This window comes from Macrotis lagotis, chromosome 7 (assembly GCF_037893015.1).
Source record: "Macrotis lagotis isolate mMagLag1 chromosome 7, bilby.v1.9.chrom.fasta, whole genome shotgun sequence".
In the NCBI taxonomy this organism is placed as follows: Eukaryota; Metazoa; Chordata; class Mammalia; order Peramelemorphia; family Peramelidae; genus Macrotis; species Macrotis lagotis.
The window spans coordinates 30480170-30503654 of NC_133664.1; the positions used below are offsets into that span (position 1 = coordinate 30480170).

Below are 23485 nucleotides of genomic sequence, written 5' to 3' on the forward strand. Positions count from 1 at the left end.
ACTTTTCTCTTTGCAACCACAGCACTGGCTAAGTGCTTTTCATTCATTCACTAAAGATCAGATTGAGGAGACAGGATGGAATACTGCCACCCACCTGCTCAGGGCTTCTGGATCAAAACAACTGGGTGGACTGGGAAGAGGACAGAGACCCAGTCTGGTAGGAGCTTGATGACATTCAAATTCCTAATACAGCCCAGCCTCCAGGGAAGGGCTCAGAGCTGAAGACCAGCACAACCAGCAAACCCCTGACTGAGGCAACATTCTCCTCCACAATTTGATGATGCTTAAACATGGTCAGGGTGCCAACTCTTCTGTGGGGAGGGTGTCCTGGTCCTCCCTTATTCTCTCTGACTGGGGGATGGCATTTTGGGTTTTTCCCAGAAATAAGCAGTTGAGTGAACAATAACTTGTTTAGATTTATGACTGTTACAAACTAAGAAACAAGAGTAGAAGAGGAAGGAATAGGAAAGGGAGGAGAGGAAAGGCAAGCCAAGCGTTTTTTTAATAGTTCTTGTTTTTAAAAAGGAAAATTAAGGAGGGAATGTTCTCTTTTAAACAAAAAAATTGCAAAGTCAACAGGACAATCCTGGGGATGATAATATTCCCAGATTCCAGCTTCTCATCTGTAGTCAGATATCTAGATTCAGATCTCAGGTACCAAAGTGGAGCAAGCTCATGGTTTGGTTGTGTAAAACATCCACTTAATTGATGGGGGTTATCCAAAGTAATCCAGTAAATGTATTTTCTAGGAAGAAAATATTCTAGATGTGAAATCATATTAAATTGACTTCCCAGGCACAGAAAGCAAATGAACAAAATCTCAATGTGCAAACATCCTGGGGCAGTTTGCTACTTGACCCTTTGACAAACACTTCACTGGTCCCCCAAGGAGCACCTCCAGTTATGGGAGAATGAAGCACCACCCAGGGCCCACACCAACAAGGGCCACCAGTCCAGAGCTGGAGATAGGGATGACAGTTCCAAGGAGGCAACCTGACCTCACATTCTGGCCGGGATCCGCTGAGAGCATTCTATCCTGCCAAGGAAATGCAGGTAAGGCGAAGGACTGAATGATCTGAGCTGGCAGCTGCCCTAGAGAAGAGAGGCCTGGGAACCCTTTGAGCTCAAATGGTCAGTATAGTAAGCTGGGCCAATGGCCAGAGAGCAGACTCAGGAGCTCTAAGAGCAGCTTCAGCAACATTTGTTTAGGGACCTGGGTCAGGACTTGACCCGTATTGTGTCTCAACATTTGCAAAATGAAGGAAGTTGGACATTCTCCACATCATGATGATGAGAACTTTTGTATCATGATAATGCACTTGACTTGTCAGTTCATTTAGGCCTCACTATCCTGTAAGGTGAATGGTACTATTAGTCCCATTTGACAGAGGAGGAAACTGAAGCAGAAAGAGGTTTGAAGAGGTTAGTGCAAATGTAAAGTGTTATTATAAAAATTCTTAAGTTCAAATAATAACAAGCCTCCCCATACTGTGTTTTGCCTAATGGAAAAGGGAAAAGGACAATGAAGCAGGAATCAAAAGGTCAAGTCTGTGACAACAGTCAAACTGGATCTCCAAACCCTACATCCTCTTTTGGAGCTATAATTGTCTTTGAGGTCAGCCTTAACTTTGAGGTTGGTGTGAGGCTTATTAGGAATATTCCTTAGATTCCTTCCAAATTATTCCCCATCTCCTGGCAATTACAAGGGCAGAGCAAGGCATAACTGTTGTGAGACTTCCACATTATTAAGCATTTTTGTCAAGTAATTTCCTAAGAAATTATCTGAGGAAGGTAATGTTTACATTTCTCCTCATCTTTGATATATGGTCTTCCTCACCACTTAGGAACTGTAATGTATCTCCTTTCATAACAAAAATTGGATGTGATGAGGAGTTTGGAGCCAATGTGAAAAAAATCAGTTAAGGACTTTATAAACAGTCATCTTCCCGAGCTTGTCCTTATTCTCCTCAGCGTAAAAGGGTCTAAGTTCATACCAAGCAGAGGCAACAACTGGTGTGAGTGAATGCAGAGACCCTGCAGGACTGGACTAAAAGAGCCGACAGGTCAGCTTGACTGGAAAAGCACAGGGAGAAACAAGTCTGGAGGGTAGGTGGGAGCCAGAGCCAGCCAAGAGGGGCTTAGTAGGAATGGAGGCAGCCGAGGGAAGGGAGACTTTGATGTGTTTCCTGTTGTCAAAGCCACCAGATAACTCATTTATGTATTTTGAGAGGAATATTCCCTTAGAACTCTCCCCTCTCCCTCTGGATGAGGGCAGGAGACATGATGTCATGATGCAGAGCAGAGGCTAGCTCGACATCCTGGAGGCTGAACTCTGGGCCAGATGGAACTCACCCCAAGTGGGGCCAGAGATGAGATGGCATTTTCCTTTTCTGAAGCCTGGACAGTGGTGATAGAAAAGGAATCCAGCCAGTTAAAATTCCACCTCCAGGAGAGCAAAGCAATAGGTGAAAGAAAGGCTGAGCATTTCTGATTCCAAGGGTTCAAGCTAGTGGAGAGGAGAAGGACTGATTAGGCATTTATTAAGTACAAACAAGCATGGCGGTCTCTACACTCATGGAGCTTATACCAAGAAATGGAAATGGAACGTGGAAGAAGGGTAGGGGGTTAAGGAAATTTTCAGATGAGGGCAGCAAAGCCTGGTAAGGAGTAGGAGAAACCTTTAAAAAACCAAGGTATGAGTTGAGAATAGAAAAACTTGGGTCCCTCCAGACAAAGTGGTCTGTGCAGGAGAAGAGGGAGAAACAGGTGTTTCATCAAAGCAGGAAAGGACAAGAGGCTGTTCTAAGGTCCTTCTAAAGCTCAGGGGTCTCTTGAGGATTCAAATTGGCCGTTAGATTAGACCCTACCTCTTCATGTGTATATGGAGCTCTGACCCCCTAAAATATCTGTTCCAAATTGTCTAAAATTCTACCACTTAGAAGCTAATTTGACTTAACAAAGTAACTGCTTATGGAAATTTAAGTGAAGATGAGAAATGGATCATTTATTCACACTTTTGTGTGAATAAGCTCAAAGCCAATGCTCTCTTCGTAGGTGTTAATCTAGCTAAATACAGGGAAAGGGAAAGCTGAGAGGTGCCGAAAGAGATGGGAGAGCTCCAAAGATAACAAGACTGGACTGGGGAGGGGGTGTCATTTGGTCTAAGGCAAAGCACAGTTGGGTCATTCTTTGTGTCTTACCTCAGCAGAGTGCCTGGCACATGGTAGGAGCTTAATCAATTCGTACTATCTGATTGAGAGGTGAGGAAAATGCGCTGAGCCATCACAGAGGCTTTTTTAAAGTTCTTCACTGGTTAGAAGTCATAGTTTACTCCAAGACCACGACTGACCTTTGTGTTAAATTCATTTTTTTGAAAACAGTAAGTTAAAACAACATCAAAATATTTCTAGACCCAATTAGATTTATTTGTAATCAAATCTCTCATCATTGGATACCAGCACTGACTACAAAAATAAAGGACAAAAATTACTATCTTTGTCCAAAGACCCAGACACCAGCTGAATACTAACTGATCCCCTGAATTTGGGGGCCTGGGGTTTATTCAATCATGTTTTCCAAAATATACCTCCAAATGTATCGACCTGATGGGAAACCCTGAGCTGAGAGACCTGCCCCTTGCAACCATTCACTCCCCCAAGAAGTGCAACACAAGAGCTCAGCTCTTACAATTTTTCTTAAAGTTGATTTGATCAATTTCCCAAGATGGACAAAAATATTAAGAAAATGATCATCTGGTCATTTTTTCTATTCCACCTCTTGAAAAACATGCATCTGTCCACATCACCCAAATCCCAACAACCACAATTTAAAGCAGTTCTAGGGGCCGGATAGCTGAGTGATGGGCTCCACACTGACCTCTAGTATTTACTAGCTGAGCAACTGGAGGAGACCTACTTTACCTGTGCCTGGTGATACCTTAGTTGGCTCCCAAGACCAGTCGACATCCTGGTGGAAATGGGGGAGTATTCTTAAATGAGTAAAATTAAAAGAAATGAAAAAAATCAAACACTGAAACACATTTATTCACAATGAAAGAAAGAAGCACAGCATTTCTGTCATCTGCATTTGGATTAGAGGTACTCTTTTTAGGGAGACTAGTCTATTATATTAAGATAGGATCAACTGAATTAGTGTAAGTATTTTCCTTGAAGGACTATTGTCTGGCATACAAACCCTGGAGATTTTTAAAGGGGCATTTTAACAGTCTAAGAAAGAGATTCAAATATTTGAAATTTATTTAAAATCTTTAACAGTATCTTTAAAAAATCACAGATATGAATTTCCAAGGAAATAGATACCACTCAAAGGTAGATTTTCCTTTCTACCTAAATTTTGTTTGCTTTTAAGATAAAGAATGACAGAATGTAAATGTCTAGCACCAGAAAAATTCTAACGTATTTTGCTGACCTAATTAGACACAGTACTATTATCTTCAACTGTGTAAATATGGCCCAGTGAAAATGTATCTTTAGATTATATTGTGAGAAGTAATTACCATGTGAGTGTGGCACTAACAGGCCGTTTTTCCAAACCATATTGTTGGCTGATTTCATTACTATCCTTGAAAGACCTCAAGTTATCTCATCTACATTAGAGATTTGTGAAATTTAAATTTATTTTTGTAAAATGCATTTCTAAAGCTTCTTAGTTTTGAAAGTTCACACATATATAATAAGAAAAAAAAACCCCAGAACAGATTGTATTCAGTCTTGCAACTGTTTATTAAGGAGATGATTTTTTTCCCCTTTGGTATCTTATAGGGGAAATTGTTTTTATAGGGAACTATCATTCTCCTAAAAATAGAAATTTATTATGACACCTTATTACAAAGGCTTTGAACTTTCATGTCTCACTAATTGATATTTTCTTATTATTTCACTACTTTTATTTCTTATTAAGCATTCACATCTACTTGGAAATTTCAAAATGAAAGTCAAAGCTCAATATATACATACATATATATATATATATATATATGGTATCTAAGTACACAAATGTGAGTATCTGAATCTAAGAGAGATGAGTGCAAAAATGATCCAAGAACATGCTTTCCACATGGAAGGGCCTGGAAATTTAAAAGTTTGATATCCAAGAGCTAGATCCATTCTTCTATGCAATATTGGGTGACATTCTAAAGTGACATCTATAGCCATGAAATTCTATCGAAACATTCTTGTTTTCTACTTCCTATTCTTACACCACATTTGAAAAATTATAGATGGTGGAGGTGGCAATGTGTCAAACAGCTTTCGTATTCTGTGAAGTTTTCCTTTTACATTCTAATGAGATGCGTGTGCCAGGAATGTCAGCCAAAGTAATGAACCTTTATTGTGTGAAGGGGATGTTGAGCCAGTATCATTCTTGTGCAAACAATCCTTCTTTGCTGAGAAAGATTAAACCAAGGTATTAGTAAGGATAAAATTACCTCATGTTTTCATTCTTGCAAAAATCTCTTTTTTAAATCCATATAAGTTTAGAGAACAAATGTGTAGGAAAACAGCCGATATTATGTGACTCATGTATCTCATTAAAACCGAAAATGAACGTGTAACTTTTCTGAGAAATAAAAGTGGAAACCTTTCCCTTCTTATCATGTAACCAAGACATTAAAAAGTACCTACTACAAAGTTAAAAATAATGACAGTAATAGCTAACATTCTCATAATCACTTTGAGGTTTTCAAAGTAGTTGGCATCTGTCATTTCACTTTATACCTATAGGCAGGAAGGAACTATTCCTATTTTACAGGTGAGGAAACTGAGGCTGGGAAAGATTAAATGACTTGCCTAGGGTTAAGTAAGCTGAATGAGCTAGCTGCTTGTCAATGGCTAGGAAGGGTCTAAGGCAGAATCTGAGTACTGTGACAACCCCAAGTCCAGACTCTCTTATATCTCCCCTTGTGAAGGGCAAAGACAGAACAGGACAAGCCTTGTGTCTTCAAGGAGCTGTCACAGACAGCAGGGAACCCCAAGGGGGGAGATGTGCTTTGGTGTCCAATTCATTCCACGATTTCTCTATTTAAATGTGTGCATGGAACAAGTGAAAGATTCTGAGTAATACCTTCCCTGAATTTATCAAAGACTCTTTTCTTGGGTAAATGCTTCCTCCACTAACTGATAATCTTGGTTGCTGTGGCCGGGGAAAACCCATCTTGCGATGAGGGAAGCTGCTTCTCAGGCCAGAGACGTTCACTCTGTTGTCAGGCCCATGTTTGGGAGGTTTTCCAACTTGCTACCATACTTCCCCAAAATAAGACCTAGCATGATTTTTTTCAGGATGCTTATAAGCCCCATCACAAAAATAAGTACCAGTTAAGACCCTCAGCCAGATGGATGCACTTAGTACATCCACTGCAACATAAAAATGGACATAATGAATTATAACATAATATCAATATATAATTAAATATAAATATAAATACATAATATTATTGACATTAATACTTAAGATAAAGAATATAAGTTATAATTTAACATTTGTAAATACCCAAGCAGATGCCTTGGATGTGGTAAATGGCTATGTCAACAGATGAACTGGAAGCATTGCCAAATGACCAATCAGTATACAGACACAATATTATGCTCGCTTGAAGAAAGCCGGGCCTGTAATCATCACTAAGGAGGAAAGATAAAATTGAACTCCTTTCAAGCATTTCTGCTCTTGGTGCACAGAAGCAGTTATAAGGATTTGTTTTGCAGATGGCTGAAGGGGTCTGCTAAGCTGGGATTCAGCCAGCACTCACCGCCTTGAGGATAGTGTGATTCGCTGTCCCATGATCATTTCCACATGCTCAGGGGCTGCCATTTGTTGTAGTCATGTCAGACTCTTCCTGGCCTTCCTTTTTTTGGCAAAGATCCTAAAGGAGGTTGCCACTTCCTTCCCTAGCACATGTTATAAATGAGGAAACCGAGGCAAAAGGGATGAAGCAAGCTTTCCCAAGGGTCATCTACCTAGTCAGTATTAGAAGCTGGTGTTGAATCAGATCGTCAACTCCAGGTCCAGTACTCTCTGTCCACTGGACCACCACCCTGTTCCAGTGTCCCCATTCTACTGATTTTTTTTTAGCTTCAGCTAAACTGAAATATTGATGGTCAGTTTGGTATGACAGAAACAGGACCAGATTTGGAGCACAGTCTCTGGTTTTCAACTCTGCCTCTTATTCTGTGACCTTCAAACAAATGAATTAACCTCTCTTTGCTTCAATGGACTCATCTATAAAAGGAAAGGATTATACAAGATAATTATGACCACATCCAACTGAAGTTCCTTTCATCTTACAAAAATGAAATCTGCCAAAAGTCTCCAAACCTCCCCCAAAGGGTAGACACCTCTAAACTTCACACTGTAGGAAATAAAGCAATGATACAAATGAAATTCACACTTTCGGGGGTTTACCAGAAATGAATATGTGAAATCATATAGTGAGAGTAAGGTCACAGAGACACACCAAGGTGACTAAGTGAATAGAAAGCTGATCTAGAGTCAGGAAGACCTGAGTTCAAGTCCAACCTCAGATAGCTACTGGATGTATGACCCTGGGCAAGTTGGCTTCAGTTTCCTTGACTTGTAAAATAGGGTTAACAGTAACACCTCGATTAGATGGCAGTGTAAACTGCTACATAAATGCAAGCTGCTCCTAGTACTATCTGTAAAATGAATGAACAAAATGCTTGATTAAGCACCTACTGTGTCCCAAGTGCCAGGGATCAGCACAAAAGTAAAGACGGTTCTTGGGCAAGGAGTTTGTCTTCTCACACAGGCAGCAGGACAGGAAGATGACAGGGCAGATGACTGGGCTCTCAGGGAGGCTGCATGTGTCTTTAGGAACAGTGATCAGGGTTTCCAATGTGAAGGGAAGGCAGGACCCTGGTTAACCAGACAGTTGGGGCTTGGGTAGGGCTGGAGGGTAGGAAGGAAAATCAAACGTGGCTGAAGCCTACTGAAGCAGTGCGGCTGATTTGGCCCCCCCACCCCTGCAACGAGGGGCCCATGGCAGAAAGTCCTAGAGAAGAAAGGTTTAGGATGAAGAGAACCAATTCTTAGGGGCTCAGTTTCCCCATCTGTAAAGTGAAACGGGTCGTCCAGCTCAGGACCCTGTGGTCCTATCAGAAGGGTTGGCATTGACACAGCCATGAGCCTCTCAGAGGACTGAAGCTGCCTGCAAAGCTTCTCCAAACCAGGCAGATGGGCTTAACTGGGCGGTTCGAAGCAGGGCCAGGAAAAGAGGGGATCCCTCCAGTGTCCTAATGTGGCCATGAATTCTGATTAGGAAAAAAGAAAAAGCTGAAACCAACAATGGTAAGGGCACTTCCATCATTTAAAGAGTAGTCACAAGCTCAAGACCACCACAAAATGCATCCGGGACTGTTGGTCCCAGAGCCCCCGTCAATAATCAAGGCTGTGTGTTAAATGACAATGGCAGAGTCTGTTCACTCCAAGGCTGAACAGTTGTGTTATGGGCAATTTAGGTTTCCATCACGTATTTATACAGAATTTACTGCTAAATCCCAAAGAGAATCAATTTTTTTCATTATTCTGAATTGGTTTCAGATTTCATTAATAAAGCGCTAATCATTTTATTGCTGCCAAGATGCCTACCTTACTGAAGAAAAAAAGCTTGCTTAATACCTTTGCAAAGCTGGACAATGCAGGAAACATTTAATTTCATTATACTAAGGTGATATTATAGAGATGGTTGATTAGGCACTTTCATTACATGCTTCTAGTTCCTGACACTTAAAACTCTTCAAAATAATTACTCTTAGGACTGAGGACTGGATTGTTTTTGTTTTCATGGTTTTCTCTGTCCAGTGAATTAACAATGGTGTGGTGGGAGTGAGTGTCCTGGCCCATCACCAACGAAGAGTGGTGTACGGTGAGTAAACAATATCATCCAGGAAATACATGGTCATTCACACAATCTGAGTGAAGCAAACACAAGACTGGCCATAAGGGTTGCCCTGGCACCCATGGAGTGAGGCTTCCAAAGCTCTAGGCGGACCCGGAGAGTGCTGAGAGGCATCAACGGCAAGCGTGCAGAGGACCAAGAAGTACTCTACTGGATGATCACACAAAAGTACCAGTCATTTAGCCTCAAGTGTGAGGGGAGCCCCCATTGTCCGGGGCAGTCCAGTTGACTCTAGACACCTCCCGTGGGTAAGACTAACTCTCCCTCTTCAACATCCCTCGGGAGGATTAATGAGAGATGTGATACGACCAGCTGTTTTCCTGATGCAACTTCCTTGGCCTGGCTTCCCTGACCCAGCTTCCTCTCCCCATATGACCTGATTGTTGACAGCTTCCCTAATGCCTCTTCATGGGAGAGAGCCTCAGATGAATGTAATGTAGACCCCTCTGAGACTTGACTGCTGGAGACACTGCGAGTCAAGGAAACCTGGATGACTTACTAGGCAGATGGATTTCCACACGAAGCTTGAGGGAGGGGCTGCAGAGAAGCCAGGGAACACTCTCTGCTTCTCCTCAAGTTCAGGGACTTGAGGGCCTCGTTTCACCCTCACACCAAATTTGAACTAAGAGGACTCTGACATAAAAGACACGCCTCCAACAGAAGGCCTATGGACAAGACACAAACAGGATGAAGGATGGCCAGGCCGGGGTGGGAGCCAGCCAGTGGATATGGCACCCATGTGAACAAAAACCATGGCTACAGTCATCTAGATGCCTGCAAGGGCTGTGGAAATGTTGGCTGGTTTAATGTGTCATTATGGATTGCTGCCAAATAATTTTTTAAAGAAGAAAGTCAAATTAAAGTAAGCAGTCTATGCCTACAGGGGTTAATCAAACATTTTAAAGAAAACTATTTTCTCCCAAGTTACAGCTTGCCACAGTGAAAAGAGCAATGGCTCTGGAGTCTGAGGACCTGTATTTATTCACTTAATATTCATGCTAGGCTTCTTTGTCGAGGTCATCATTTCTTGTACTAAACGTAAACACTGTGATTGAAGATTGCTTCTCCTCTATCCTGAGGCCTGATCCACAGGCTGACCTCAATAAATGCTTGTTGTGCCAGCAGGACGGACTTAAATGCCGCTGGGTCAATTGTTGGCTCTGGTGACTTTGGACAAATGACCTGAGTTTCAGGCTCAGTTTCCTTTCTGTAAAACAGGAGGCTCAGGAGGGCCAGACTGAGGCCCTTTCAAGCCCTGTAATCTTTTAGGATTCTTTATACTTCAAATAGCAGCACTGACTTCTTGTCATATCTTTAATTTTTTTTCCAATTTTCTACATTCTAGATTCAGAGACATTGTTCTAAAGGGAGTGAATGACTTGGGGGAAGCCTGAAGTTTGACTTACAAAGCCACTTTCCAAAATGTGCACAGTACTTGTTTGTTGACTGAATACTAACACAGGAAAACCAAAAGGAGAATTTAAACATAGCTGTGGCTGTAGCAACTGGCAACTAGTAAACTGTGTTTTGCTTTCCAAAAGTTGGTTTATGTCCTTTGCTACTGAGGCAGCTGGAATTTAATAGGGTGGACATGGATTCAGTGAAGTCAAAACTCACCTCAGATCCCAGCTGGGGGACCAGAGGCAGAGCATTTCATCTTTCTGTCTCAGTTCCATTATCTCTGAGAGGGATAATAACAGCCTACCTCCCTCTACAAAGTGTTAGTAAATCTTCAGGAGTGACAAAAGTGCTAACTGTTGCTACCTACTACCATTACCACTACTACCACCACTTCTACCACTACTACTACCACCACCACCACCACCACCACCACTACCACCACCACCATTCTCCCCTGCCTTTTCCCCTGCTCTGGTCAGTTAGCCTCTTCTCTTTATCCCAAATAACATCATTTCAGTGCATACATAAACTATTTAAGCTGTTCAAGAACTTAGCTAATCATAAAATATGACCTGAGAACTACAGGAAAATAGCAGTAATATATATGTGTGTGTGTGTGTGTGTGTGTGTGTATATATGCAAAGCACATACATGTAGGTGAATTTGTGTATCTATAGGGACTTCCAATATTAACACTATCCATATCACATCCTAGTCCTCAACAATCAGATAATTTTTGTAAATTCAATTTGACAGGAACTAATTAAGCATTTCTTTTGTGGCAAAGAACACATCTCTATCCTCAAGGAACTTACATTCTGCTTGTGAATTTAAAGTGCGTAGAAATACTGGCCATCAATAACAATGAAGATGATGCCAAGGAGGGGAATGAGCCAGGTAGCCCAAAGGATGGAGTCAGGAAGACTTTGGTGTGAATCCTTGCTACTTGATCCTGGCCAAGTCAAAGAACTCTCCCAGACTCAATTCCCACACCTCTACAGGAATACCAGGATCTACTTTACAGGGGTGCTGCATCAAATGAAGTGGTCAATGGAAAGTGCTCTGCACAATGTACTGAGTTATGGAAATGGCAGCTACTATAATCACCATTGGCAGTCAATCTCTTCTCGGTTTAGGGTGGATTCCACTGTTATGAAACTCACTGTAAATGACTATGCTTAAATATCAGGCAAAAAGAAAGGCTGCTTATGTGCTAAGTTTTAATCTAGAAATATTTAGCACAATCCCTTAAAAAAGTAAATTAATGAACCAATAGTTTTTACTCCTATTCGCTCTTATTATCACAGTCCCTTAAAAAAGTAAATTAACAAACCAATAGTTTTCATTCTTATTCTCTGATGGGTTGTCTAGGTTGTGAAGTTGATGCAGTAAATATAATATTCACATAAAAAGTTTGGTCTTTGAAGACAGCAGGAATTCCTAACTACCTGAAATCCACTCCATCAATTATCAGATGAAAATCTGAAGATCAGTACTCAAAGTTGTTGGCAAAGGCAAATCTTTTCAAAGATGAACAAGGGCAGACTGGAAAAAAGTCTTGAAAAAAAAACCAGTTTTACATTTTACTGTGAAAGGGTAACCCTTCTCATGGAACATTTTGAGGCTTTGTGTTTAATACAGCTTGTGAAAAAAATATCTGATTTTGTTCCTGGACATACTATTTTATTGCACTACCAGGGTGCAGCTGCCAACCCCAGTTAAATCTGATTAAGGTCTCATACTGAGCTAATCAATCTGATAAAGTCAGACATTATTAAAGAAGCATGCACGATATAGTCACACTGCCTATGATCAGAAGCATGGATGTCAAAGCCTTTGTTTTCTCAGAACATAGCAACTTCTTAAAATAGGTCAAAAAAAGTAAACTTTTACATCGTCCCTTAGATATGCTATTAATGCTCTAGTAAAATACTTATATAGCACACTTGTTTATTTTCAATTCTGGCAATTTTTATTCTCATAACCTATATGATGCACAACCCAGACATGGGTAGAAAAATTTCTACCATGAAGTGTGAATGTCCATTTGGAACTCTCAGGTCCCTTGAAGAACACTGAATCAAACTCTTCCATTGCAGATGTGAGGAAACTGAGGCACAGAGGTGCCCAACATTATATATCTCATAAAAGTCTGAGGTGGCAGTCATTACCTCAAGTAAAGATATCATGTTGGGTTGTAGGAGAAAAAATGTAAGGTGTCAAAGAGCCAACTCTAGCCCTCAGTCATCTTATAGCTTTGGGGTACTGAAGATTAATGATAAGGAATCAAAGAAAAAGCAATGTGATTCGATGGAGATTGGAATCAAATGGCAGCAGGTGAATCATGATATTTCCTGACCTGAAGGAGTTTTGTAATCTAAGTCATGGGGCTAAAAGATAAATACGAATGCATGTGAAAATAAATGTGCAAACCAAAAATAAATTTTAAAAGGGAAAAAGCAATACAAATTTCTTTTTAACTAACCTTCTATTTTCTGTTAAGTGACAGGGCCAGAAAGAAAAGATCAATAAATGAAAAGCAAAGTCATCTCTGGCATTTGGTTTTCTACACTTTAGATGATCTGGGCATACATGGAATCCCTAGTGCATTAGTAAATGAATGGATGTACTGTTGGTGGAGCTGTGAACTGGTCTGGCTATTCTGGAAAATCATTTGGAACTGCTTCCAAAAGGTAGGAACTTTGTAAATCCTTTGACCCAGCAGAATCACTATATGGTACATATTACTAAAGAGGAAAAGATCCATCCATACAAGAAGTATGGACAGGCTCTTTTTTGTAGTAGTAAAGAAATGAAAACTGAGGGAATAACATCAAATCAGGAAGTGATTGAACAAATAACCCTATGTGAAAGAATGTTATGTTATACCATGTTCGGTAAGAAATGATGAAAGGGATAGTTTCAGAGAAAGCTGCCAAGAAACCTTAGGCTTAGGTTGCATAGGAATCAATGGTTTCCTACCTTTAGTCTCTTTCCCTTAGTGCCTGCTATACTGTGTGTGTGTGTGTGTGTAGCTGCGCATATACATATATGAATATACATTAGTATAATATGTTTGCTACAGCAATACGTAAATCATTTCATCCCTAAAATTTCTTCTGAGCCAGAATCAGTCTTTTACATGAATTCTTTCATATTCTGCCCAAACCTTTAGTCAGCTATATTTTTCTCCAGCAGCTATATTTTTCTCCAGCATCAGAATGAACTGATATGGAGTGAAATGAGAAATATAAGGAGAATAATTTATATACAAATTCTGAAACACTTGGATTAATCAGTACTTTAGCCAGTCATGATTTCAGATGACTCCTGATGAAACAAACTGCCTACCTTCTGGAAGAGAGGTGATAAGACTCAGGGTGCACGCAGATTTTTTTTGGGGGGGGGTGGATGGCATAAGAGATGTAGGAATGAAGGAATCTGTTTTGAGTAACTACACATGTTTCTAACTGGGGTTTTGTTTTTCTTTTTTTTCCTCAATGATGGGAGGGAGAGAAAGGAAGGAGAGAAGGTAGATTTTTGTAGATTGAAAAAGTAAAATTAATTTAAAAAAACAACTGAGTAATTGAACCACATGATGAGCTAGATAGAACCCTAGTACACTCTCACAGGACTCACAAGGCAAATTCCAAATGGATTGAAATTATAATTACTGAGAGAGGATAAACTTATCATCAAACTGCTTATCTCTTCTACTCCCTTATCAAGACCACAGTCTGAATAAGCCTCCCAGGCTTGGTTCCCACTGACAGAGAAATCAGGTAGAGATAAATGTTTCTACCAGACATAGAAGACAATAGCATTAGCCCTAGAACACAAAGTTGAGGACCACACCAGTGACTTCACCATAGAGAGAAATCTCAAGTGAACAAACTCCCAGGAACAAAGTAGACATCTTCTTAGAAACAAGACTGCCTAGAGCAATGACCTGGTGACTGATCTGCTCAGAATCAAAATCAAACCAATAAACAAACATGTATTAAGTACCTAGTATGTGCATGTACCATGCTGAACATAGGGTATACTAAAAGAGGCAAAAGTCAGGTCTGCCTTAAAAGGGCTTAATGCAGGGGGAAACCAAGAAAACATATACAGAGAAGGCTACCTAGAAGAGAAACAGGACATAATTTACAGAGGGAAGGCCCAGGCCATTCTGTATTATAAGTATCATGGATAAGACCAGAAGCCAGGTCTTCCAGGGTTTGAGGCTGCCACCTGTGACACCATTCTGCCTCCTGACCAGGATGACATGAACATGCTTATCTGGGAAATGGGGGAGGGAAGGCAAACTTGGTCTTCTAGGCCACATCTCTAGGGATCAAGGTAATTGGGCTGTGGCTCTGGGCATCACCCTGGACAGAGGCCCAGTCCTGGACTTACACTGGTCACCAAAACAGGTACCGCACCTGCTGTCAGCCTGGCATACTCCTCTAGTCTAAATGAACAAGAGTTGAGTCAACTCTCCTCACTGGAGCTTTGCAGATCCAAAGAGTGGACAGTTGCTGCTGAGCCCCCTTAAGGGCCATCTCCCCCTTAGAACTGAAGCCAAACTAGAGCGAGCATTAGACAGCAGCTGGGCTTTACTGCCCCAAGATAAACAGGGTAAAAGACTTGCTCCAATCCTTCCTGGTGCCTTTACCAGGTAAGTCACATATTCCATGCCCTCAGGCAACCACAGAAGACAAAAACTGCAAGAACTGCAGCCTGGCAGTGGCAGAGAAAGTTTTCCATACCAGAAAAACCACAGGACCTCCCCTTCATCTCTATATCACATATTACATAATGGTTTTAATCTTAGTGCCTTAAAATCTAATAGGAATATTGGAGGGAATAAGCATTTTACAATTCTGTGAGCTGAGACTAGATATCAATATTAGACAGGCAGCAATGTGTCCTCTCCCATGTGCCTGACTAATATTTTGTTCTTTCCCTGAGTCTCACTATCTTTCTTCTCTCTCATACATTCAGACAGATGTGCACTCTTTATAACCTGTTCGAAATCTTATTACTAAGTAAGTTTCAACCTCACCACTTCTCATTTTCCCTCTGCTCTAACCCCTCACTCTCCCCAGCAATGTACTTTCTAATTTAAAGTGAGCCCAATAGTCCAGGGGTCCTCTAACCTAAACAGAGTTGAGTGAAATGACACATCCCTTGTTCTGAACACTGACTCTCTTTTTTTAAAAAAAAATTTTTATTTAAGACAATGAGGTTAAAGTGACCGGGGTCACATAGCTAAGAAATTATTAGGTGTCTGAGGCTGGATTTGAACTCAGGTACTCCTGACTCCAGGGCCGGTGCTCTATCCACTGTGCCACCTAGCTGACCCTGTGACTTTTTTTTTTTTTTTTTTTAGGATTTTGCAAGGCAAATGGGGTTAAGTGGTTTGCCCAAGGCCACACAGCTAGGTAATTGTTAAGTATCTGAGATCGGATTTGAACCCAGGTACTCCTGACTCCAGGGCCGGTGCTTTATCCACTACGCCACCTAGCTGCCCCTTGACCCTGTGACTCTTGAGGAAGCAATGAACTGTGGAGAGAAAAGAATCCAATACTTAATCACTACCTCCTTTTTTCAGGATAAGGGGAATTATGCAGATCATTATACAAAACTATCTTTGGAAAGAAAACATGAAAGCAATGCCATGTATGGAGGAATAATCTAGATTCCCATTTGTATGTACCACTCCTACCATCATTTGCTTTCCAAACACATCTCTGCATCTGGAATAGAAAAGATGTCATGGGTCATGGGAACAGGCAAATTGAAAGAAGCTGTAGTTAACATTTTATACTGGGTGACCAAGTTTCAATCTTGGAAAACAAAAAGGTGGCCATTAGCTAAATTGGGACAAGCCTCAAAATACTAAATAAACATGCAGTTTAATTTGGATAACTGCTTAACTGAATTGCAAAGGGGTAAAAAGAATCTCATCTTAGAAAAACATAAAGAAAACTAATTTTAAAGACCTGTTGTTCATTTACAACACCACTTAATTTGTATGAAAAGAAATTTAACATGGAGAACCTGGCAGAGCCTCACACCGGCAAATGAAGTTGCTTTAAGAGGTTTCTGTCTTAGACAAAAACCTAATAATGGAATCAGTGCTATGCAGGAGATCAGAAAAAACTCTGACTTCGATGAAGCCCAATTTCTCATGTGTACTAAACAGAGAGGATTCTTGCACTACCTACCTACCATCAAATGAGATAATGTATGTAAAGTGCTCTGGAGACTATAATGTATTATATAAATGTCAGCCTTTAGCAGGAGTAAGAGAAATTCACAGTAAAATAGGAGCCCCTAATAGAGTTACCATGTGTGTGTGTGTGTGTGTGTGTGTGTGTGTGTGTGTGTATTTTCTAGCCCACTACTCAATAACCATAGAATCATGGATTGAAAGCTGGAAGGGTCCCGAGAGATCTTCTCCATCAGCAGTGTTGAAGTGGGGGCCATGCAATCACCCCTAAATCAAATGTGATGAACCAAACAGTCTAGTTTCCAACACAATAATTCCAGTGCATTCTTCCACTGGCATACCACACTTCCCACTCCCATCTGTGGTTGCGCCATCCCAGAATGGTCCCTCAGGGCTGTTGAAACATTACTCTTTTTTTTGTTTGTTTTTTAGTTTTTGCAAGGCAATGGGGTTAAGTGACTTGCCCAAGGCCACACAGCTAGGTAATTATTAAGTGTCTGAGGTCGGATTTGAACTCAGGTACTCCTGACTCCAGGGCCGGTGCTCTATCCACTGCGCCACCTAGCTGCCCCTGAAATATTACTGGTAATGAAGTGTTTCTCTCTTTAGTCTGTTGTATCTGCGGTACAGGATGAAGAAAGAACAGGTATGGATAGATTGGAATCTGTATCAAGGCCCTCTTTGCATTATATTTCCCTCCAAATTCACCTCTTTTCTGAACTTCTTTTCCCCATTATCGTCGAGAGCTCTGTCATACTTTGACTCACCGAGGTTTACAACCTCAGGATCATCCTCCACTCCTTCCTTTCCCCCTCACTTCAAATATTCAATCACGTAAAATATTGACACCGAAACCTCAAGAGCATCACTAATACCAGTCCTTTTTCTCCATTCGCAGTCATCACCCTGGTGTAGACCCTTTTCTCCTCACTCCAATACATATTCCGCACAGCTGCCTCAGTGATTTTCCTAAAACACACATCTGACCATGTCACTTCTCGATCCAATAAAACTCCACTGGCTCACTATTGATTCTAGGATCAATTATTTTTTGATCTTTGTATTATCTTTTTTAAATGTCTGGTTTTGTGTTTTATAATGTACATAATTATTATTAATAGATTTGTATATGTTTATAATTTGTAAATAAGAAAATACTCAAATATTGGCAATGCTGAGCCCCACTTTGGTTTCCTGATGTATACATGATTAAAAATGCTTGAAGATCATTGAGTCCATCTATCATCTTCAGGTAGATTAAAAAAACACACACTCAAAAAGCCTAGATCAAAGTGATCCCAAAGATAGCAAAAGGAATAGCATGAAAACCGGACCCAGTTCTACTGATCAGGGTTGGATGACCACAAAGTTAGAGGACTTTGAATTCAGGTTTGAATTCAGTTTTTGTCACTATTTGCATGATCTTTATCAAGACCTTTACTGTCTTGGAACCTCAGCTTCCTCATCTCTGAATTATAGAAATGCTAAGATTTTTTTCCCAGTCTTGATGATCCATTATCCTTTTTACCTCTAAAAATCTATGTTTCTATGGTTCCAAGAAAAAAAAAAAGAATATTCTCCATGGAAAAATTCCCCACATCAACAGATAAGGAGCTTCCAAAAATGCTTAAACCTCATTTAGTGAATTATCAGACTGGTTATTGCCATCATCTAATGTAAAAAAAGCTGCCCCCAGACCAGGGCTGAAGATGCTGGCACTGTGGCATCAATTGTTAGGCAGATTCAGCACTGCTCCAAAGCAAACACAGTACGTATGAACATGAAAGACTGAAATGGTATTCAGAAACGAAGCCAATTTCAATCCACAGCATAACATTCTGTTAAGCATAAAAAAATGCATACATAAGGTTCTGACCTCACGGAAAATTGACACTTAGTTTCTTAATCTTTCTATTTTACTCTAGAGGTCACTTGATTTAGCTACTTTTCAAATTCTGATGAAATATTAGTAGTCAGAAAATGTCATATGCCAAGGATTACATTGTAAATCAAACAATAACCAACTTCAGGGACTGGACTATTGGCATATAAACATTTTCATGTATCACAAGTACTTAACAGCACTTGTGGAATCTAGCACTAAAATGATGTCTGAAACCATTTGTAGAAAACGACTTTAATTACAAATGAAACAATGATATTATTTTGAAAGCTTAAATTAATGTAATGAATTTAATTCCTAATTCCTAGAACTCTGCTGATTTCACTTGAGAGTCAGTCACATTTGTCTTTCATCTCTTTAACTTCCATATAAATTATGCTGCCACATGGGAGAAAAAAATGGAAACATCTATAAAATACCATTGGTATATTTTTCCTCCTCTCGCTCTTTATGAATCAAGCACATCAGACGATGGTGATTTATTTCATAATGTCACAAGAAGACAAGGTATAATATAGGGCATAAGGCATTCCCAGTTTCAAAGACATCATCATTCTGTGGAGTCCATTTACTTCCATCTGGGCAATTTGCTCACAATAACTTTCAGATGTCACCAAGTTGTAGCAGGGGGTCTTTGATCAGTGCATATGGTCAAAAGGAAGTTCATGACTTGCACTCATGGCTCACCTGATAAGAGCTGACATTTATATAGGCTTTGCAAGGTCCACAAAGTGCTTTATGTATTTTATATCTGATCGCACAATAACCCTGTGAGGCAACAGAAGCATGACCTGCCTCATTTTATAACTAAGTCAACTGCATCTCAGAGAGGTACAGGATGTTTATGACAACACCACAAAGGATCTGAAAGGCATCCCAGAAGGGCTCCTAGTCTTCTTTCCTCCTCCCACCACAAAAGAGCAGGGGAGCACCTGCGTTTGTGTTACACGTCTTCACAGAGAAACTATAATGAAGTCATTACATGCACATGCAGAACAATGATCTTGTCTTTGCTCCTCTAGGGAGGTGACTTGGCTGAGGGGTTTGCAAACCTGTATAAAGAAACTAGTCACCTAGTGGGAACTCCAAATTACAGTAAATCTAGTGAATCAATTATCAATGAAAAATGACAGGGAGCTTTAGAGACCAAGAGAATGGAAAAATGACACCCCCCAAAAGTTCAACAATATTTGTCTCTCTTCACATTGCTAGAAATGCATCACCTGCCTTTCTAAATTTATGTTCTAAAAAACCTCTTAAATCAGAGTCAGTTCATCTGCCAAACACAATGGTAGTGGCCCCACTGACAGCTAAATCTCTCCCCATGCTCCATAGAACCAGGGGCTCTCTGTCATTTGAATACCCTCTAATGTAGAGGAAAGGTGTATTACCTATTACACACATAAAAATTCAGGTCAATCTATGTCCATTTAAATGAGATCATAATTGAATTCATTATCCACAGTCATTGTAGAATTAATGATTTGAGGACTTTGGCATCATTTCAGTTGTGATGTGGCCAACACTGGTTAGTTATTCCTGACATTATCCATAATGTTAAAAAAAAAAAAAAGTTCGACAAAGTTTTGCTGATCTACAGACAGACATCAAAATTCTATGATTTGAATTTCATGTTACTTTTGATGTATGTACTGCCTAACTGGAACATAATTGATAGAGAGCTGCCCCAGAATCAAGAAAAACTTGAAGTTCTGGTTGTATCAATCTGGTAAATCACATTTCTTCTCAATGGGCTTGAGACAACTCTTTACGGACAGAGCTGATCTGCTTTGGTAAGAGGGTGGGGAATTTTCTTCCTGGAAGTTCCCTCCAGTAGTGACATCTTAAGTCTGGATGTAGGTCACTATTCAGGCCTCAAAAAGGATGGATGAGAAGTTCTCAGCATACTGAAGAGCTCCCACTCACCAGAGGCTGCAGCCAGGACCAGAGGATCACCTGTGAAAGATGTTGCAGGGAGGATTCCCGGTCCAGGAGAGCTCACCCAGCTCTCTCAGAGTCTGAGAACTTTCAATCTTTTATTAACCAGCTAATCCTTGAACACCAAATTTCAAAAGATGAATTCTTAAGAAGAAAATCTTAAAAAAGAGAAAGACACATAAAAACAATTTGGTGCCCTCCTTACAGAAACATTCACATTATTTCCCTCTTCCCCTTACCTCTCTGGATGCATCCTTAGCTCAGTGGTTCATTTCAAAGGGTAGGCTTATTTGTGCTATCTGTGTCTGCCCCAAACCAAAATGCACCATCTTCCCACTGGCTGAGGTTCACATTTGTGAGTGAATCACTGATAAATTTATCTTCCTGAGTCTAGGGACAACCCTCTTTTCCCCCATCCATTCAGATGGAGAACTTTTCAAGTCTGGGTATTCTTTTAAATTAATTGAAGTGAAACATAAATTAATGAAACTTTTCTCAAGACTTTTCCTATTCTCTTCTGCCTCAGGAAAGGGACCTTTTCTCCCTCCAACCACTCTCCTCTGCCCCACAGTCCCCCCTGCAAGCTGCAGGAGCCCAGCCTATGATACTTCCTCCAACTGATTTGCTCCACTTTGGTCTTGGATGCCTTGCTCCTGGCTCGACCAGCAGTTTCTGCGAGACAAAGGGGGCAGAAGCCAGACTGCAGAGATTCTGCAGGGGCGTCCTCAAGGACAAGAGGCACAAAACGGGGCAGAGCTATACAGAATAAGAGCTAGCAGGGGTATTAGTCTTCTCCAAGAACTAAGGACAAACATCATTACCAGCTAGCAGGAGGGGCTACATCAAATAAGGTTTTTTTTTTTAAAGATGTTTGCAGGAGGCAGGGAAACACTCCTAAATATAAAGGATTTAGAGGAGAATGGGGGTGACAGAGGAAGCATCTGATGAAGACGAAATGGGGTGAGAACAAGCACGTCTGTAGAGTGGCTGACCTTGCTAGAAGGGGTAGATGTCAGGCAGGGATGAAGGAAGGAGTCAGGGAGCAAGATGGGGAGAAGGGACAAAAGAGAAGAGTTCTCAGTAAATGGCCTCTTTTTTCCCTTGGTAAAGAATGAAGCAAAACCCTGAGTGGAGAGCATGGAGGGAAGACAAGCCATGAGAATCTGGACTAGCCACTGAACTGAGTCAAAGAGGGAGGGGTGAAAGGACCCCAGCTGAGATTACGGAATGAAAATTGTAGAAGGATGACCCAGTCATTGCAGTTTGGGTTCAGTAGCCCATGATTAGGTAATGAAGGTAGTGTAACAGTTGGCTATTTTTCAAATCTCACACTTGATGCTGAGCTTAGCTTCCATCATCAGGGAATTATTTCATCCTTCCCATGGAAGGACCCCCATGTGGTAATTAACATGTCTTTGGTTTTCATGGCCCAAACCAAACCCAACACTCATAGAACTTGAAAAGAAAGATTAAGAGAAAAAGGAACACTGTCCCAGCAAATAAGAAGGTGGGAAGAGAGGAATACCTCCTGACAGAGATGCTGAACCTTTAAAACACTCTCTAGAGAGTATCATATTTGACCCTGTAGGGAAGGTACTACAAGATTTGTGATCCCCGTTTTCCAAATAAAGTGAGCCCTCCAGGAAGTCTGGCTTGCCCAGTTAAGATATGTCAGAGGTGGTATATAAATAAAACCCAGTTGTCTACAAATAAATAGAACATTTGTTCAGCATTCTATCCATTACCCTAGTAGTTCTCAATTTTTTTTAGCCTTAGGACTCCATAATACTTTGAAAAACTATTGCAAACTCCTCCCACCGAAGAACTTTTGCTGATATAGATTATATGTATCAATATGAGATATAAGAAATGATGCAAACAGCTTTGACCTCATGGACTCCCTGAGTCTCAGGGACCCCTGGGGTTGTCACAGCACACTCTGGGGACCACTTTGCTAGCTCACACTGCCTCAACTTTAAACTGAGCCAAGTAGATAAGAGCAACAAGGGAAATCACTCTGGGAGAAAACGATAGCAATAAAAGAGGTAGCAATCCGTTATGCAGATGAATTTTGGACATGGACATAGAGGACATAGAACATTCAAATTTTGCAACATCTATGCTCAGGCTGATCATGATATTTAATAAGAAAATGAAATGACTTTTTAAAAGTGCTTTCTTAGTTAATTTTACAGACATCTGCCATATAATCTTGAATTGGTTTTTTTTTCTTCTGTTCTTTAAAAGGGCATTGTGTACATGTGCCAAGAAATGAGAAGGAAAACTTCTCAAATATAGACATATAACATAAGTCCTACAAATCAGAATTTCTTGGCATGGAATGGAAAGAGAGGTGAAGCTATCCTCACAATACCCAATCAAAAAAAGGGGGTAGGGATGCTTAGGTGACACAGTGGATAGAGCACCAGCTCTGGATTCAGGAGTACCTGAGTTCAAATCTGGCCTCGGACACTGAATGATTGCCTAGCTGTGTGACCTTGGGCAAGCCACTTAACCCCATTGCCTTAAATTAAAAAAATGGGGGGGGGAGATCTAGAAATCTACCCTAACCACCAATGTAGATATAGTATAATATAGTATAACTTTAATTTACATGGCATTTTAAAGTTTACAATGAATTCTCCATACTTTGGCTTATTCAAGACTCACAGAAACTACAGAATATACAAGGTACCATGGCTATTCAAATTCTCATTTTGAGTATAATCAGTTTAAATGAACTCCCCAGGGTCACAAAACTAGTCAGTGTCAGAAACAGGTTTGAACTCATTTCAAGTCCAAGGGTCCATTCCTCATGTGATGCTCTAAACAAATTAGTCATGAGCTAATTTGGGACTTCTTTGGCAATCTAGCAAAGCCCATAGACTCCTCAGAGTAGTGCTTTTACATGTATAACTTTTTAAAAAAAACAAGAATGCAAAAGAAACTCATTATACAGAAATAGTACTCATTATTTTCTTTTACAGATATCATTGAATCTATTCACTTTAGATTGGAAATAACATGAAGTTAAGGCAGAAATCAGGTTAAATTCCAGTGATTCTCCCTGAAAATAAATTCAAAGTGGATAGTT

The 23485-nt window shown here is 40.4% G+C and overlaps 1 protein-coding gene across 2 annotated transcripts in view; it reads right to left on the reverse strand.

Moving 5' to 3' along the window:
• Positions 1 to 23485, reverse strand: part of LOC141494479 (ubiquitin-conjugating enzyme E2 E2) — a 338783-nt gene that overhangs the window by 264687 nt on the left and 50611 nt on the right. The window lies entirely within an intron of this gene.